The 12,105-nt window shown below is 43.8% G+C and overlaps 1 long non-coding RNA gene across 1 annotated transcript in view; it reads right to left on the bottom strand.

Annotated features, from left to right (window-relative positions):
- Positions 1 to 4,011: 4,011 nt before the first annotated feature.
- LOC144479970 (uncharacterized) overlaps positions 4,012 to 12,105 on the bottom strand; it is a 220,271-nt gene continuing 212,177 nt past the window's right edge. The window contains exon 8 of the long non-coding RNA XR_013495596.1: positions 4,012 to 4,193. This is a non-coding gene — a long non-coding RNA (uncharacterized LOC144479970). The remainder of the gene's footprint in view (positions 4,194 to 12,105) is intronic.

Here is a 12,105-nt window from a genome sequence, read left to right on the forward strand (position 1 = left end):
GACTATCTAGCTGATCTATGCCCCTCATTATTTTATAGACCTCTATAAGATCATCCCTCAGCCTCCTACTCTCCGGAGAAAAAAGTCCCAGTCTATCCAACCTCTCCTATAGGTCAACCATCAGATCTCTTCTGCACTCTTTCTAGTTTAATAATATCCTTTCTATAATAGGGTGACCAGAATGAGGTCATTGGTCTCAGTTTGAGCAAGAATAGGAGTGGAAGGAGAATTCCCATTCCCAGTCATGGTGCAGTGAGTCTGCTGCATGCAAACATTGACAATGGGTCAGAATAGGATTGAGTTTGACCAATGAGGCCCTTAAGGTCATTAACTGACCAGGACTGACACATGAAGAACAGCCACTTAGATGCTGCAGCAAAGGGTTGTGGGTGTCTATGGTCAAGAGCCAGGACATGATAGAGGAACAGTTTTACTGGGAAATGTTCAGCCAATCATAAAGCCATATCTTCCAACCATTAGATTTGAAAGATTTAGTGGTGGCTCACTCTTGCGTCTAAGCCAAAAGATTGTCGGTTCAAATCCCAACGAAGTACTGAGGGAATGCTGCCCTGTCTGAGGTGTTGTCTTTTAGTTGAATGTTAAACCAAGGCCCTGCCTGCCCAGATGGATACAAAAGATCCTGAGACACAACTCAAAGAGTTGTGGCAGAGTGCTGGCCAATACTTTTCACTCAACTATTATCACTATTAAACAGCCTATGTAGACATTCTTTCACTGCTCTTTGCTGTGCATAAATTGGGGGTTGCACTTCTTATAATAGTGACTACACTTCAAAAGTACTTCACTAACTGGGAACTGTTTGGGATATCCTGTGGTCATGGAAGGTGTCAAATAAAAACATGTCTTTCTTTTTGTTCTATGTCTGTGTACAGAGACCCTTTGTAGGTCCATAGATATGATGTGGAGATGCCGGCGTTGGACTGGGGTGAACACAGTAAGAGTTTTAACAACACCAGGTTAAAGTCCAACAGGTTTATTTGGTAGCAAACACCATTGGCTTTCGGAGCGCTGCTCCTTCGTCAGATGGAGTGGAAATACATTTCCACTCCATCTGACGAAGGAGCAGCGCTCCGAAAGCTAATGGTGTTTGCTACCAAATAAACCTGTTGGACTTTAACCTGGTGTTGTTAAAACTCTTACTGGGTCCATAGATAGACAGCCACATGTAAAGAATCAGTAGGGATTGCTAAAATTTAACCTCGCCCCAAAAATATATTTATCTTAACTTGGAACACCTTCAGAATTGCCTTCTTACTCCTCATTAATTTCAGATTAACTTACGGTCGAGTTAAAGGAGACACAATTCCGTGTGCCAGTCTCTGATTCGAAAGCAAAAGTTAAACAGGATTCCCACGAGTTTGAAGCAAAACTGGGTTTTGATGCAATGCCACAAACTTTTCACAAAACTCTTGGAAAATACAAAAAAAAATGTAATCTCCAATCTTCAAATGACTGTAAATCAACTGCAGTCAAATGGAGCAGAACTCCCATTTTTTTAAAAGCAAATTAAATTAACTAGCGTAAAATTACCATAAAAACAGATAAGGTCTGGCAAGGAATTATAGATGTGCATGGATATTTTTTCTGTTAAATTATATTTTCTCACTCTCCCTTAGATCTTCTTTCAGAATAGTCAATAAAACCAGACAAGGGGCTGGGTGGGGGCAGTGTAATAGAACGAGTCTGGCTGAGAGTTTGGAGATTATCTGGGCCACTTTAGTAGCATTTACATCACAGTAAGGGCCATTTAGCCCAACTGGCCAATGTTGGTGTTTATTGTCCGCCCATGACTCCTTCAGCCTGACTTCATCTATTCTATCAGCACAACCTTCTATCCCTCGTGTACATATCTAACTTTCCCTTAAAGGAATCTATCTTATTAACTTCAATCATTCTATTAGGTGATGAGTTCCACTTTCTTCCCACATGATGGCCATTTCAATGTAGAGCGTCAATGCTGACAGTTTTCAGCAGGAATTGGATGAAGTTCCAATTTCTTGAATAAAGTTGTGGGAGTTGAAGTGCATGACGCTTGGCCACAAGGAGCCCTCTGGTACCTGGTCACATCTGGCAGCATCTGTAAGGAGAGAAAAGGGCTGACGTTTCGAGTCCAGATGACCCTTTGTTAAAGCTCATTATGTTTCAGGTTTGACCAAGGGGCGTCTGGACTGGAAACATCAGCTCTTTTCCCTCCTTACAGATGCTGCCAGACCTGCTGAGAATTTCCAGCATTTTCTCTTTTGGTTTTAAATTTCAGCATCCGCAGTAATTTGCTTTTACTTGGTCACATTTGTCTTCCATCGGGCTTACTTCAGCAATCACAAAGCCAGCTGCTGCACTTAAACACCCATAGCACCAGGATATCGGTCACTGATCAATTTTCCAGCACACCTTTCTTTACTAACCTTTGCAGATAAGCCTCTCTTATTCTCCCAGGCTCTGCAACAATGTCTGGGAAGGGCCCAGGAGGATTCTCAGATCTTTGCCATGGTAGTCTGCACCTGACACAGGCTGGAACCCCGGCAATCCCCTCTCCTCACAGTGACTTGGAGACTGCCACAATCGAGGACCTCCCCTGAGCAGTGTTGGCTCACTCAGATTGCTAACTCTGGTTGGACATTTTCCTGGAGTTATCATCACATGACCTCACATTGCTCTGCCTACCTGCCCACACATTGCTCTGCCTACCTGCCCCCATTCCACCATCGTGGTGATCAGTCCCTCCATTGTCAATTAAATTTTAATATAATTAATAAATAAGTGCTCATGCAAACAAACATTGTTTTAATTCCCCTATAACCTTCTTCCTGGCTGTTTACAACAGGAGATTATTCCTGGAGGGTTGGGAACCCTAACCTTGCTGAGCGTAACAACACATTCCTGTAGGGGTCTGTGCTCCTAACTTCCACCTACTGGTTCAATACAGTAACTGTCTTTCTGATCAAGGTAACAAGGATGCGTGTCCTACAATGACCCCTCATCATCTCATCTGGATTGAATTTGGATAATTTCAGGCTTGTGACAATATTAAAATTAATTTCTATTGTGGAGACATCCGACCTCATTATTATTGGAGAGAAAACTTAGGGTTGAAACTAAAGTGCGGAATGCCAAAAGAGGTAGAATGAGTAGGACAGAATGTGAGATAAAGCAGCAAGTAGCGGATACGTGGCACAAAGTTTATGTTTGAAAAGTTGCAGAAGTTGAAGGGGACATCAAAGGAGGCCATTCGGCCCATTAAAGTTTCAAAGTTGTTTGATTAGTCACAGGTAGGCTTACATTCTCACTGCAATGAAGTTACTGTGAAAATCCCTTAGTCGCCGCACTCCGGCGTCTGTTCGTGGAGGCACAAAATGAGTTTCACAGTTTTAATGTCAAATAATACAATCGTGCAGTGGTTATGTTATTGGATGAATCACTTCAAGACCTGGATTAATAATTCCAGAGAAAGTGTGTTCAAGTCCCATCATGGTAGTTTGAGAATTGATGAATTTGGTTTAAATCTAGCGAAGGTATTGGTAAAAGTGGCCTTGGAGGTGCTGATTGTCATTAAAACATAAGTTGTCTTTCAGGAAAGGAAACCTGCTGTCCTTACCTGCTCTGAGCCTATATGTGATTCCATTCCCACACAAATGTGGCTGACTCTTAACACTTGTATCAGGGTAACTAGGGACGGACAATAAATGCTGGTCATCTAACCTAATGTGAAATAAATCACAATTAAACAGTTAACTCCGGTTTGCATTTTTTCCCAAAATCAGGGGAAAAGGCCTTTCTTTCTGCTCCAGTGCCCTACAGTTTCGGGTTAGAAGCAAAGCTCCCTCCATTCTGCACCTTTATGGTTTGAGAGTCAAGTTGGTACAAGTGATTGAACTTGTCCGCACAACAGATTTTTTTTTAAAAACACTGAAGCAGCTGGAAAGTTCATTTTTTCTGCCTGCTTTTCATTCCTCAGTTTTGCCAGATATCCGATTTCAAAAACCAACTCTGGCAGCAGTCCTAGATCAGGGGTGTTCAACCTCTAAGCCGGTGAGTCATCTCCAGCCCAGGTAACTCAGTCCTACTTGGGATATTACTGGTTCTCACTGGTTGGTTTGTCCTGATGCCAACTGGTTGGCCTGGAGATTTGGAAAGGTCTGCTCCAAGAGCTGTCGCATCATTGGTGGATGAATCTGAATCAGATCAGAGAAAGATTGAGTCAACGGAAATGAGAACTGGGTGGTGTGTAAATAGCTTGCTGATTCACCACCACACACGATGACTTAATACCCCAGAGAGGAAGAACTTGCATTTTTACAGCACCTTTCACAATCCCAAAGTCTTTTACAGCCGGTGAAGTAGTTTTGAAGTGTGGTCACTTTTGTAATGTAGGAAACATGGCAGCCAATTCTCACACAGCAAGATCCCATACACAGCAATATCTTGGTCAAACTGTTTTTTTTTTGCGATGTTGATTGAGGAGTAAATATTAGCCAAGGAGGGAATACGCCCTGGCCTTGTCTCTAAATAGTGGCCAGGAGATTTCTTTGTTTTGTTTAGAGGACTGATGGGGAGACAGTTGAAGGCTCCTCCCTCGGTGCAACACTCCCTCAGTACTCGCTTGGTATGCTCAAGCTCTTAGTGTCAGTAAGCTAACAAGTACATGGAAAGTAAGGGCTGGGTGGGGCTAAATGTTACATGTAGCTTGGAGGCAATAAGACACATAGCCCATTAAGACAAAAGATTCAATATCGCTTGAAATGGTCTTTAAAAATGAACTTTCCCTTGAAATAAACTTGTTCATATGTTGTTGAAACATCAGTCCTGCCTTCAATAATTTTTAAATAGGGTAAGTTGCTTCATATTAACCCCAATGGACGGCACAGTGGCAAGCACTGCTGCCTCACAGCGCCAGGGACCTGGGTTCGCTTCCCGGCCTGGGTCACCGTCTGTGCAGAATCTGCACGTTTTCCCCATGTCTGCTTGAGTTTCTTCCGGGTGCTCCGGTTTCCTCCCATGGTCCAAAAGACGTGCTGGTTAGGTACATTGGCCATACTAAATTCTCCCTCAGTGTGCCTGAACAGGTGCCGGAGTGTGGCGACTAGGGGATTTTCACAGTAACTTCAATGCAGTGTTAATTTAAGCCTAATTGTGACACTAATAAATAAACTTTAATTTTTAGGGTTAGAATTAATGAACATGTTTTTTTGGGGAAAGGTTTGCCCTTGTGGACTTTCAGAATTTCTAAAGCTTCCTCTAATTAATAGATTCCTGCAAACTTTGAAACTATAGTCCCCTTGGGTGGCACGGTGGCACAGTGGTTAGCACTGCTGCCTCACAATGTCAGGGACCCGGGTTCAATTCCTGGCTTGGGTCACTGTCTGTGCGGAGTTTGCACGTTCTCCCTGTGTCTGCGTGGGTTTCCTCCAGGTGCTCCGGTTTCCTCCCACAGTCCAACAGACGTGCTGTTAGGTGCATTGGCCGTGCTAAATTCTCCCTCAGTGTACCCGAACAGGCGCCGAAGTGTGGCATCTCGGAGATTTTCACAGTAGCTTCATTGCAGCGTTAATGTAAGCCTAATTGTGACACTAATAAATAAACTTTAGACCCATTTTATAATTACCCTGACACCACCTTGCAAATAAATTATTAATATTTGACTCTCTCCCAAATGGTAATCTGTTAATTGATCCTTTTAACTGTTCCATTTAGCACCTCATCACTCACCAGTAATCACACTCAATGCCAAATCATTGCAGTCAAACAGCCAAGGGATTTAAAGACAGCTTCATTATTACAAGGTACATTTGGGAGTTCAATCAGTGAGACAATGGCTGGAATTTTCCAGCCCTTCCCGCCAATGGGATCTTCCAGTCCCAACAAAGTCAATGGACGTTCGAATGGCTCAACAAACCCACCAATGGGGGATTCCACTGCAGCGAGGCTGGAAAACTCTGACTAATACCTTTCTTGTTCAATTCTGTGCCCATTTATATTTTATAAAAACACTAAAAGGATCTTTATGGCATTCCTTAAAGTGGATTGAAAAACACTCTGGTTCAGAGAGTCAGGTTATTGGTTCAAGTACCACTCCAGACACTTGAACACATAGTCCAAGTTAACACACCCAGTGCCAATACTGAGGGAGTGCTGCACTGTCGGATATGCTGTCTTTCGGCTGAGATGTTAAACTGAAGACTTGTCCATCCACCCAGGTGGATGTAAAAGATCCCGTGGCAATATTGCAGGGACTTTCTCACTGGGGTCTATATTTATCCCTCAACCAACATCACTGAAAAATAAAGAAGTCAACTACTGCGGATGCTGGAATCGGAAACAAAAACAGAAAATGCTGGAAAATCTCAGCAGGTCTGACAGTATCTGTGGAGAGAGAACAGAGCCAACGTTTCGTGTCTGGTAGAGTCATTCAGACTTGAAACATTGGGCGGGATTCTCCGGCCTCCCAGCCGGGTGTTTCTCAGCAGTGGGAGGTGGTGCACCATTTGTGGGTGGCGGGATTCTCTGCTCCTGCCGCTGTTAGTGGGATTTCCCACTGAAGCCAGGAAACCAGCGGGATGGGGTACACTGCCAGTGGGTCCAGAAAATCCCACCAGTGTGAACTGCCAGAGAATTCCTCTCACTAGCTCTGTCCTCTCTCTCACAGATGCTATCAGACCTGCTGAGATTTTCTGCTTTAGTGACTAAAAAAAGCATGCCTGAGTATCATGTCGTTACTGAAGGTTTCAAAGAGTTTCTCCCAGTAAGCATAGCAAACAGTAGAATTCGAGCCTTGATCCTATCCCCCCCTTTATCTCCCAATTCTGTGTCAATCCTGGGTTTAGGCTTCGATAAAAGCTGGTTGAGGCGGAAGGGGTCACTTAACAAGAGGCTTGGAGAGAATTTACGCAACAGGGGATAAATTCAACTCTGACGTGGACCAGCTGCTGTAATACACCCCACCCTTTTCTTCCCACTAAAGCCAACGGGATGGTTGGAGATTGGACTGTCATCCCACTGCAGCCTGGTCTGTGCCCTGTGCAAGTTGAGTTTTATATCAGTATTACTAAACGACCCACACATTCACTGTTATCAAACCAACTCCCTCACACATTTACTCCATCATGAGTCACAAGAACAAAACTGATAATTCATGATAATTCTCAGAGGCAACTGGATATTTTTTAAAAGGGGCCTTGAATTTATTTTTCACAAATTTCCTCAAACTCTGGCCTCCCCCATTCCCTTCATCCTGTCATTGACAACTGTGCCTTCAGCCTCTATGTGCTCAGCTTTGGAATCCCTCCCGGAATCTCTCCGATTCTCCTTCTTCCCTCAGGCTTCACGGTAAAAACCTACCTATTTGCTTGAGATTTTTGTTAACCTCCTTCTTTGGTTAGGTGTTAAGTTCTGTCTGATTATGAGGAGTCTTTGGAGCATTGTACTACTTTAAAAGGTGCTGGGCAAATACAAGTTGTTGTTGAGGCAGGAGGTTGGGGGAGGGCGGGATCTTGTGGGATCTTGCTGTGCACAAACTGGATGCTCAAAACTTACCTATAAAACAACAGTAGCAACATTTCAAAATCAAGTTAATTGTGAACCACTTTGGGACATCCTGAGTGTGGGAAAGGCATTACCGAAACATTCTTTCTTCACCGCCTTCTGGTACAAACAGAATTTGTAAATGTGTCACTGAGGATTGCAACGTCGCCTCAATATTCCTGGATTGGGAGGGTTTAGGATCTGGGAACAGCCTAAACGGTTCATTGCTCATAATCTATGCCTCTGGAATAAATTAGACAGCTAGTGCTTTAATATCCCACTGCTAATGGATCATTAGGAAGCAACATCCTTAATAGCGACATGATTAATTCATCAACCTATCTCCAGTCTATATATAGGAAGTGAAGGGCTGGATTGAATAGGAATTATCTAGTTACTTAGGTTCAAACATCTGCGACAGGATCTGCCAATAAATGCCACACTGGAGTTCCATGTTACACCTGGAAAGTTCTCCTATTTAAGTACATCCGGACATGTTACAAGAAGATGATTATTGATCTCTTCTATCATTGCACATTCATCCTTCACATGGACTCATTCTCACCTATCTCAATCCTCCATAATCAACTGTAGAAACTGGCATTCTTAATAGGAACAAATTAGTTAATCAGGACTCCACAGCATTCATTCATGCTCATATTATGCACTCTTCCATGTTAGTTTACTGCCTTTCAGGGAGTGTTTCCCTACCCCAAGCACCGTCATGTCTCTTGGGTTATTGAGAACTCCAGTCCATCATTGTTGATCTACCTCCAATCATCCAATCAACCACAACAAACCAAAGATGTTCGGGTTAGATGGATTGGCCATGCTAACTTGCCCCTTCATGTCAGGGGGACTAGCTAGGGTACATGTATGGGGATGGGGCCTGGGTGGGATTATAGTCGTTGCAGACTCAATGGGCCGAATGGCCTTCTTCTGCACTGTAGGATTCCACGATTCCATGAGCTAACTATTGCAGAGTAATATTTGGCACTTAGTTTGTGTAGCTTCAATCTACGGGGCTGGGGGAGGGGGTGGAGGAGGGGGGGGAGGGAGGGGGAGTGGCGGGGAGGGGGGTGCAGGGGGCGAGGGGTGTGCAGGGGGTGGGGGGGGGGTGCAGGGGGTGGTGGTACATGTTTTAACTTTGGCAATGATGTAACATGTGTGATACGGACTTTACTGCCCATTGAGGGCCCTATAACAGAACCACTTGACCGGAATGTAGAAAGGGAAGGGGTGATTTGATTGGGGTTTCAAGTTATTAAAGGGAACAGATAAAGTAGATAGAGAGAAACTATTTCCGTTGGTTCAGCAGTCTGGAGCACATGGTCTGAAAATGAAAGGCAGACTTTTCAGGAATGAAATGAGGAAACACTGCTTCTTGCAAGGTCTCACAACTGACAACTGATACTAGATCAATAGTTAATCAAAGGTCCAATACAATGGTCAGAATTCCCCCAGGGGGCGGACCATGTAAAGGTCCATTGAAGTCAGGTGGGAATCTCCGGTTTTCAGGCAAGCAGGGCAGGACAATCCCGTCCAATAGGGTTTTGTTAACCAAAGATATTCAAGGATCTGAGCCAATGGCGGGGTGTATGGAGTTAGGTCACAGATCAGCTATGATCTCATTGAGTGGTGGAACAGGCTGAAGGGGCAGAATGGTCTCCGCCTGATCCCATGTTCTTCCCAATATGCTCTTTTGTCGATTTAAATGTAAATCAAATGTGGTGTATGATGGTGGCTAATTAACTCTCAGGCAGTTTACAGTATGACCCAGAGTTAAAGCTACCAACCAATGAATCACCATTCCCTTTAAAAACTCACTCTTGTATATGACTAGAGAAAACATAGCAGGTAATTTGTGCAAAGCAAGATCCCAGAAATTATATGAGATGCTTGTGTTGGTTACATGTCAAATATTGGTCACCACACCATGGAAACCTTCCTGGTCATCTTCGAACTTGATCTCTAAGACGGGGACTCGGTTTAATGTTTAATTCAAAAGACAGCATTTTTGACAATGTGGCATTCCCTCAATCCTGTACACCCTAAATAGAGTGATAAAGATTTACCAAAGGGTGGCACAGTGGCGGGTTAGATGGATTGGCCATGCTAAATTGCCCCTTAGAGTCAGGGGGACGAGCTAGGGTAAATGCTTGGGATTATGTGGATAGTGTTAAAGTTTATTTATTCGTCACAAGTAAGGCTTGCATTAACACTGCAATGAAGTTACTGTGAAATTCCCCTAGTCTCCACACTCTGGCGCCTGTTTGGGTCAATGCCTAACCAGCACGTCTTTCAGAATGTGGGAGGAAACAAGAGCACCCGGAGGAAACCCACGCAGACACGGGGAGATCGTGCAAACTTTACACAGACAGTGACCCAATCTGGAATCGAACCCAGTCCCTGGCGATGTGAGGCAGCAATGCTGACGAGTCTGCCACCTTGCCGCTTGGGCGGGATTGTGTTCAGTGCAGACTCGATGGGCTGAATGGCCTTTTTCTGCACTGTAGGATTCTGTGATTCTATGATAATTCCCAGGTTAAAAACAGCTAGAAATGGTCTGAGCATGCAAAGGTTAGTAATAGAAATCAGGCGCGATAACTAATCCTCGTCCTGTTTGGAACAAGTCTTGCCAGGCACTGTGAATCGATGGTTGTGGGCAAGGACATGGTGAAGCTGAGCCTAAGACCTCCCTTCCTGATGACCCAGTCTTTGACACATTAAACGTGAACACTTTGGAGTGGTACCAGAGTTAGGGGTGGCGGTTGGGGGGGGGGGGGGGATGATGATGATGATGATGAAACATTCAGTAGCTATGAGGAAATGCAAAGAATTCCACAGAAAATGTGGGAGGTGGAGGCTGCTTTGTGTTGGAAGATGAATCCACTGTCATTGGCAGAGTTCTGGAACAGATCATCAGCTCGATTGCTCTCCAGGGAATAGGACATTAGTTCTGGGGGGTTTAAAGGGGCAAGGGGTGTGGGATTAGAATGTAATATTTTCATAATAATATCGAGTATTTTCAGCATCAAAGTGAACCCAAGTCGAGAGCTTGGTATTGGTTAGTGCTCTACAAGGCTCAACACTCTCAATTAACCTTCACTTTCTATATCATTCTACAATGCATGTATTGGCCAAGGAGTATTTATTACATTAAAAAAAAACTTATTTGGATTTCAATCTTTAAAATTCTACCACATTAGATACTAAAGCAGTAATGGGCAGACCATGGCGCTAAAACCCAGAACAGGACATCGGTGGTGACAGAATTCTGGTTTTGCCCAAACAGGAAAATATTTTAGATAAAATGATAAAAGAGTAACACTTCCATCTGAAACAGGTGGTGGGAGGTAATTTTAACCTAATTCACCAGGCAGTAATCCCATGGGATGGGCAGGAATCCCATGGGATGGGATGGAAATTTGTTGGAAAATTCAACATAAATTGAGAAAGAATGATTCTACTTAATAAAATACCACTTGGAGGGACCAAGGGGGCCATTCTTTTCTGGGAAGAAGGGACACTCTGCCAATTAACTCTCTGCCACCTGGTTTAAAACTCAGCTTCTGTTCAATGATATAACTGACGAGGAGTTCAAGGAACAGCCGTGGCTCTGGGAAATCAGAAATACAGACAGAAGAAGGAGAATCCTCTCTCAACGTTTAAACTCAGTGTGGCAGACTAAGACTTCAATTGGCGGTAACAGCACTGAGATTGGAATGAGATCTTGAGCTAACAGATGTGTTTCAGGCAGAGAAGCATTTAAGGAGCAATGTCACACGCACATGAGGGAATAGAGGTGTCCAGGGTACAGAGTGGGAAGGGATAATCATAGTGGGAGAGAACTCATCTGGAGCACAAACGCTAGCATGGGCCAGTTGAGCTGAATGGGCACATTCAAGATGGTGCCGGAGTGTGGAGACTTTTTGCGAGCTATCCCCAGCATATCCTCAAATTCTATCTTTTCCTTCTCCTTATGTACTCTATGAATGGTATGCTTTGTCTGTAGTGCGCAAGAAACAATACTTTTCACTGTAAACTAATACATGTGACAATAATAAATCAAATCAAATCAAAAGACTGGCTTGTTTTTGTGTTGTAGGTTCTATCTATTATATTGCTGTGTAATACTGTTTAAAACATTCTTCACTCTGCTCTTGATAAATGTAAAATACACAGAGGGAGAAGCCTTATAGATCAAAAGATGTAGCCGACAAAAACGTTCCTGTTGCCCATGTTAACTGTTCTTGTTATCCTGCATTGTGATTTCAAGGCCAATCCGAGATGCAAGGTATTTTGCGTAAATCTCGCTCAAGTTTGCCATGTTGCCCCTCGATGGATCACTTGGCAAGTGCATTGTCAAATGTGGAACTGACCACAGCATCATCGTACAAGCTTCTAGCTTGTGAATGCTGTGATTGGCCACACCTGGGCCAGGGAGGGGTAAGAACTCGACTCAATCTCCTGCCAGCTGGCTGCTGAGGAGGAACAAGTGTGGCCTTGTTTGTGAGCTTCCACTGCAATGACATTCAGCATCAGTTTTGACTGAACACGTGTGAC

Source organism: Mustelus asterias, chromosome 27, assembly GCF_964213995.1.
Source record: "Mustelus asterias chromosome 27, sMusAst1.hap1.1, whole genome shotgun sequence".
NCBI classification, from domain to species: Eukaryota; Metazoa; Chordata; class Chondrichthyes; order Carcharhiniformes; family Triakidae; genus Mustelus; species Mustelus asterias.